This window comes from Temnothorax nylanderi, unplaced genomic scaffold, assembly GCF_030848795.1.
Source record: "Temnothorax nylanderi isolate EJ_2023f unplaced genomic scaffold, tnyl_v1.0 TNYL_tig0251_pilon, whole genome shotgun sequence".
Taxonomy (NCBI): Eukaryota; Metazoa; Arthropoda; class Insecta; order Hymenoptera; family Formicidae; genus Temnothorax; species Temnothorax nylanderi.
This window is the reverse complement of record NW_027249313.1, coordinates 268,381-275,419: the sequence shown is the minus strand read 5'-3', so window position 1 is coordinate 275,419 and position 7,039 is coordinate 268,381.

Here is a 7,039-nt window from a genome sequence, read left to right as displayed (position 1 = left end):
ATTTACAGAGAGCACACGCCATGCAAAAATACAAATAGAAATAAAATGGCTTGCAAAACGGTTTTTTTTCCAGTTATGACAGACCGGTATTCCTAACCTCTCGTAATGTCATCGCGAAGTAATAATAATGATGATTAATATATAATTAACAATTTATTATTATTTTGCAAAGTCATACTTAACTGTAAATCTTCCATATCTTCCTTTCCGGACAAAGTGTCCTTGCAATGACTCTTTGTAAGGGAAACAGAGTAATGTAATCATCAAGTAAAAGGACATATCAGAGACAATTAAATTTATTGTAACTGTCATCAGAAACCAATTCTTCTTGGAACATTAATTAGATACATCACTATTTCAGTAAGTATCGTTTATTTAAATATTTCTTAACACGACAAAAATGCAGTTTAGTGACATTCTTAACGATGCCCCAATACAATAGATCTTTCTTATTTTCAGTAACACATCAATTTCCATAACTTTGGCATAAATAGCGTATGATGGTATTTTTTGCAAAATCTCCGTCAGTGTTTTGGAAGAGGTCTTTTACAATGCAATTTGCTATTTCTGCATTCTTAAGGCAATTGGCTGCTTAATACTTAATTGTGATACAGTTTGTATACTCATCTCATGAGACCTGATAAGTTTCATTGTATATATCAACTCTAATATTTTATGCTATTTATTAATATTATTTAACATTTATTTCAGATATAATGGAACTGAGAGCGACATATTCTATGCATATGTAACAGTTTGGAGAACAGAACTGTTATCAAGCACCAAAAAAGAATTTATTAACAAAGCACGAGCTTCTTTAAGCGATTTCCCTTTGATCTCGCTCAAAAGAATCTCGTGCTTTGTTAATGAATTCTTTTTTGGTGCTTGATTACGGGTCTGCTCTCCAAACTGTTACATATGCATAGAATATGTCGCTCTCAGTTCTATTATATCTGAAATAGACGTTGAATAATGTTAATAAATAGCAATAGAGTTTATATATACAATAAAACTTTTATCAGGTCTCATGAGATGAGTATACGAACCGTATCACAAAGTATTAAGCAACAAATTGCCTTAAGAATGCAGAAACAGCAATTTGCATTGTAAAGGCCTCTTTCACAGCAATGACGGAGATTTTGCAAAAAATACCATGATACGCTATTTATGCCAAAGTTATGGAAATTGATGTGTTACTGAAAATAAGAAAGATCTATTGTATTGGAGCATCGTTAAGAATGTCACTAAACTGCATTTTTGTCTTGTTAAGAAATATTTAAAAAACGATACTTACTGAAATAGTGATGTATCTAATTAATGTTCCAAGAAGAATTGTTCTAATTAATGTTCCAGACGACAGTTACAATAACTTTAATTGTCCCTGATATGTCCTTTTTCTTTATGATTACATTACTCCGTCCCTTTACGAAGGGTCATTGCAAGGATACTTCGTCCGGAAAAGAAGATATGGAAAATTGCAAATAAGTATGCCTGTGCAAAAATAATAATATAGTGTTACTTATATATATTAATAATTATTATTATACCTCGCGATGACATTACGAGAGGTTAGGAATACCGGTCTGCCATAACCGAAATTAATCGTTTTGCAAGCCATTGTATTTCTATTTGTATTTTTGCCTGGCGTGTGCTCTCTGTAAATAATCAATAATTTTATTGTATCAGTTCGTAAATTTACCTAGCGTACTGTTATGACAAATTTCCTAACCTATCATCGCGTAATGTCATCGCGTGGAAATAATTGATTTATTATTATTTACAGAGTCATACTTAACTGTATATCTTTCACATCTTTTCCGTACGAAGTGTTATTGCAATGACACCTCGCAACGAACACAGGGTAATGTAAGCAGAGAAAAAGAACATATCAGAGACAATTAAATTTATTGTAACTGTCATCTGGAACAAATACTTCTTGGAACATTTATTAGATACATCACTATTCAGTAAGTATCGTTTATTTAAATATTTCTTAACAAGACAAAAATGCAGTTTAATGACTTTCTTAGTGATACTCCAATACAATAGATATTTCTTATTTTCAGTGACACATCAATTTCCATAACTTTGGCATAAATAGCGTATCAAGGTGCAAAGTCTCCGTCAATGCTGTGAAAGAAGTCTTTTACAATGCAAATTGCTGTTTCGGCATCCTTGGCAATTTGCTGCTTAATACTTTGTGATACGGTTTGTATACTCCTCTCATGAGACCTGATAGAAGTTTTATTGTATATATAAACTCTAATATTTTATTTATTAATTTAACATTATTCAACATCTATTTAGAAATAATGGAACTGAGAGCGACATATTCTATGCATATGCAATAGTTTGGAGAGCAGACCTGTTATCAACTACCAAAAAAGAATTCATTAACAAAACACGAGATTCTTTTAAGCGAGAGTATATTATTAATGTCTCCGCTATTAGAATCCTGTGAAATGTTATGAAATCTCAACACTCATTCATTTCTCTTTGTACTTTCCAAGATATAAGTCTTTTACTGTCAAAGCATACTTTACAATTCCATTTACTGCGCAGTACAAGCAATATAAAGTATGTAATATGATTTAATGTGTCACGTAAGAACAAGGCAACACTATGTATGAAATATTTATAACATAGAATTAATAGCTTAAGTTATGTGATACTTTTACTAACATATGCGTGTATACGTTTCTTATGAAAATATCTGAATGGTATAAATGCTACACATACATATATTACATAAATATATAAGTATTCCAATATACATATGCGCACACATACGCATACAAGATATCTGAAATAGGCGTTACATAATGTTGTTAAGTAGAAAATATCTTAGAATATATACTGAATAACTTTAGTAGAAATTTCTAATAAAGTTATTCTGTATATGAAATTCAAATATATTTTGTTATTTATTAACATTATAAAACGCTTATTTCAGATATTTTATTTATATTACAATACTCATATTGAAGTAATATATGTGTGTAAGATTGTATAAATTCTACACATGGTATACATTCAGATATTTTCCTAAGAAACGTACACACGCATATGTAAGTACAAATATTATACAACGTAAGCTTTTAATTCTACGATACAATTAATACATGGTGTTTGCTCTGTGTATGTAACACATTGAATCATACTGCATATTTTATATTACTTGTACTGGACGATAAATGGCATTGCAAAATATGCTTTGACAGTAAAAGACTTATATTCCAGGAAGTCCAAAAGAGAAATGAATGAGCGTTGAGATTTTCATAACATTTCACAGGATTCTAATAGCGGAGACAATAATAATATACTCTCGCTTAAAAGAATCTCGTGCTTTGTTAATGAATTCTTTTTGGTGCTGGATAACAGGTCTGCTCTCCAAACTATTACATATGCATAGAATATGTCGTTCTATTATATCTGAAATAAATGTTGAATAATGTTAATAAATAGCATAAAATATTAGAGTTTATATATATAACTTTTATCAGGTCTCATGAGATGAGTATACAAACCGTATCACAAAGTATTAAGCAGCAAATTGCCTTAAAAATGCAGAATCAGCGCTTTGCAATTTAAAAGACTTCTGTCACAGCACTGACGGAGATTTTGCAAAAATACCATGATACGCTATTTATGCCAAAGTTATGGAAATTGATGTGTCTCTGAAAATAAGAAAGATCTATTGAATTGGAGTATCGCTAAGAATGTCACTGCATTTTTGTCTTGTTAAGAAATATTTAAATAAACAATACTTACTGAAATAGTGATGTATCTAATTAATGCAAAAAGAATTGGTTCCAGGTGACAATTATAATAAATTTAATTGTCTCTGATATGTCCTTTTTCTTGATGGTTACATTACTCTGTTTCCCTTACGAAGAGTCATTGCAAGGACACTTCGTCCGGAAAGGAAGATATGGAAGATTTACAGTTAAGTATGACTCTGTAAAAATAATAATAAATTGTTAATTATATATATTAATAATTATTGTTATTACTTTGCGATGACATTACGAGAGGTTAGGAATACCGGTCTGTCATGACCGGTATTAACCGATTCGCAAGCCGTTGTATTTCTGCTTTTTGCCTGGCGTGTGCTCTCTGTAAATAATCAATAATTTTATTGTATCAGTTCGTAAATTTACCTAGTGTACTGTGTTATGACAAATTTCCTAACCTATCATCGCGTAATGTCATCGCGTGGAAATAATTAATGTCGGTTTATATTGCACGATAAAAGCTGCGGTCCACTTGATGCTACAAATGCTTCGAAGCGTTAGATTGACTAATCAGAAGAAGGAATTTTACTAATTGACAAGTCAAAGAATGCTTCAAAACATTTGTAGCATTAAGTGGACCGTGATGTATTAATACTTTGAATTCGATGTCTACGTGCCAGGTCGCCGATGACGAGGTTCAGATAGTGCGCTCCGTAGTTTTCGGTGTCTAGATGTATCAATATTTTGAATTCGACATCTACGTATCCCAGGTCGCCGATGACAGAACCTGGGCTGTATTTTTAGTGTCTAAATGTATTAATACTTCAAATTCGATGTCTACGTTTCCCAGGTGGCCTATTCAACATATTAATATATCTAGACACCGAAAACTACGCATCGTACTATCTGGACTACGTCATCGGCGACCTGGAACACGTAGACATCGAATTCAAAGTATTAATACATCTAGACACCAAAATCGACGGAGCGCACTATCTGGACCTCGTCATTGGCGATTTGAGACACGTAAGCATTAAATTCAAGGATATGGAACACCTAGAAGTCGAAAACTACAAAGCGCATAGCCTAGGATTCATCATGCATCGGCGATCTAGGATACGTAGACGTCGAATTCAAAGTATTAATACATCTAGACACCGAAAACTACGGATCGCCTAAGTTCCGTCATCGGCGACCTGAGATACGTAAACGTGATAATTTCATATGGAGATTTTTTGATCGGACGTTCATTTCCGGCCAACTGTACATCAATAATTATTTATACTTTACAAAATATGTCTTTTAGCATGTATACATATCGGTACCGTTAATATACGATATATAAAAAAACGCGGTCCCTTTAAAATGCTGTACAAATACAGCATTTATTTTTTGCGATAACTTTGATAATATCGTATACAAACGAATTATTCGCATTATGTATACGTATATGGATCAATGTAAACCTAGGTATACAAAAATATTAACACTTCTTTTCCGGTCCCGCTAAAATACGCTACGCGTACATAATATATATATATTACAATATATATACAATATATATATAATATATATATATATATATATATATATATTACAATATATATACAAATATATATATATATATATATATATATATATATATAGTACTATCTAGTACCAAGCCAAGCCACTGCGAGCGCTACGATCAATTTTGTGTTTCCTTCGTTTAACACGGAGCTTGCTCTTCTCATTATATATGTTCTGTGGACTGGAGGTGATCCTACTCGCGGCTCATCCTAGTCAAAGAGGATTAGATAGAGTGGAAGCGGCATAGGAGACTTTAATACAATTTTTCGTATACAAGTTTCAGCGCACCCTTGAGGACTGGAACCCTATTAAATCCTCCCACCACGAATCACGCGGCATAATTCAAGCGTATTATAAGATAATTTTTTTTCAGGTGTATTATAAGATAATTTTTATGATTATTGCAATTATTTTTAAATCTTTGAAAGAAAACACTGGAGAATTGTACTGGAATAAAAATAAGTATATTGCACATTTATGTATACAATATTTATTTTTACATTAAAATGAGTAAATTACATTAGGTACTTAAAATTACTAACTCGTACTATTTACTTGAGGAGTGGTGTATTTAACTGGATTCCTGTTTTTTTTTTTTGGAGCAACGGATTTTGTGAATTGGTGTTCTTTATAATTACGCCGCAAAAATCGCGCTTTCCAATGACATCGGCTTTTAATAAAGATATCCATAAAAGCTATAGATTTGTCAGGACTGCACAAATTTAGGACGGGGCACGCATTATGTAATAGATTTGCAATAACTTTCGATATTTTCTTCTCGTGAAAAATACAGCCATCTTGTCTAATAAAGGCCGTGAATAGGTTTTATAAATAAATTTCTTCTCAAAGTGATCAGCACAAATTCGTAATAAATGACTAGAATTCTGTGTTGATTGGGTAAACTCTCTCCACACTTTTGACATCTACAAAACAATTGTATATTAAAATGTAAAAATTAAAATGCAAACAAATTATTTTAATGGCTATTGGAAGCATACCAACTGTAATATTATTTTTATTTATTAGAATACCACCTAATTGAAGCGTGTATATCGACTGCAAAAATATAAATTACCCCCAAAAATATAAGAAATCGCAGAAGCTCTAGTAGATTCGTTTATACCAAAATTTTAAATAATTTTTAACCCGTTGACTGTGTATGACGACTATAGCCGCAAAAACAAAAGTGGCCAAGAGTGTGTATGACGGCTATAGCCGCAACGTAGAAAAAACAAAGTAAAACTTTCTGAATTTGCTTGAAACTTGTTACTAGGGGGTTTCTGGGGTCGCTGATTACGAATCCGAAGTCAGATGTACAAAATTCAAAATGGCGGATCCAATATGGCGGATCAAAATTACAAAAAATGGTCTGATTTTCATGAAATTTGGTACCCTTATGTTTTTTGGGTCTCTGAATCCGAATATAAAGTCAGATTTTCAAAATTCAAAATGGCGGATCCAATATGGCGGATCAAAATTACAAAAAAGTCTGATTTTCATGAAATTTGGTACCCTTATGTTTTTTGGGTCTTTGAATCCGAATGACATCAAAATTAAAAATGGCGGATCCAAAATGATAAAATTTCTTTCTTATTAACCATTTTGAATATATTAATTCTAATGTTAAATTTAGATTCAGAGATCTAAATAACTTCAAAATAATAATAAAATTCCGTCTATTTTTTGTAATTTTGATCCGCCATATTGGACCCGCCATTTTGAATTTTGTAAATCTG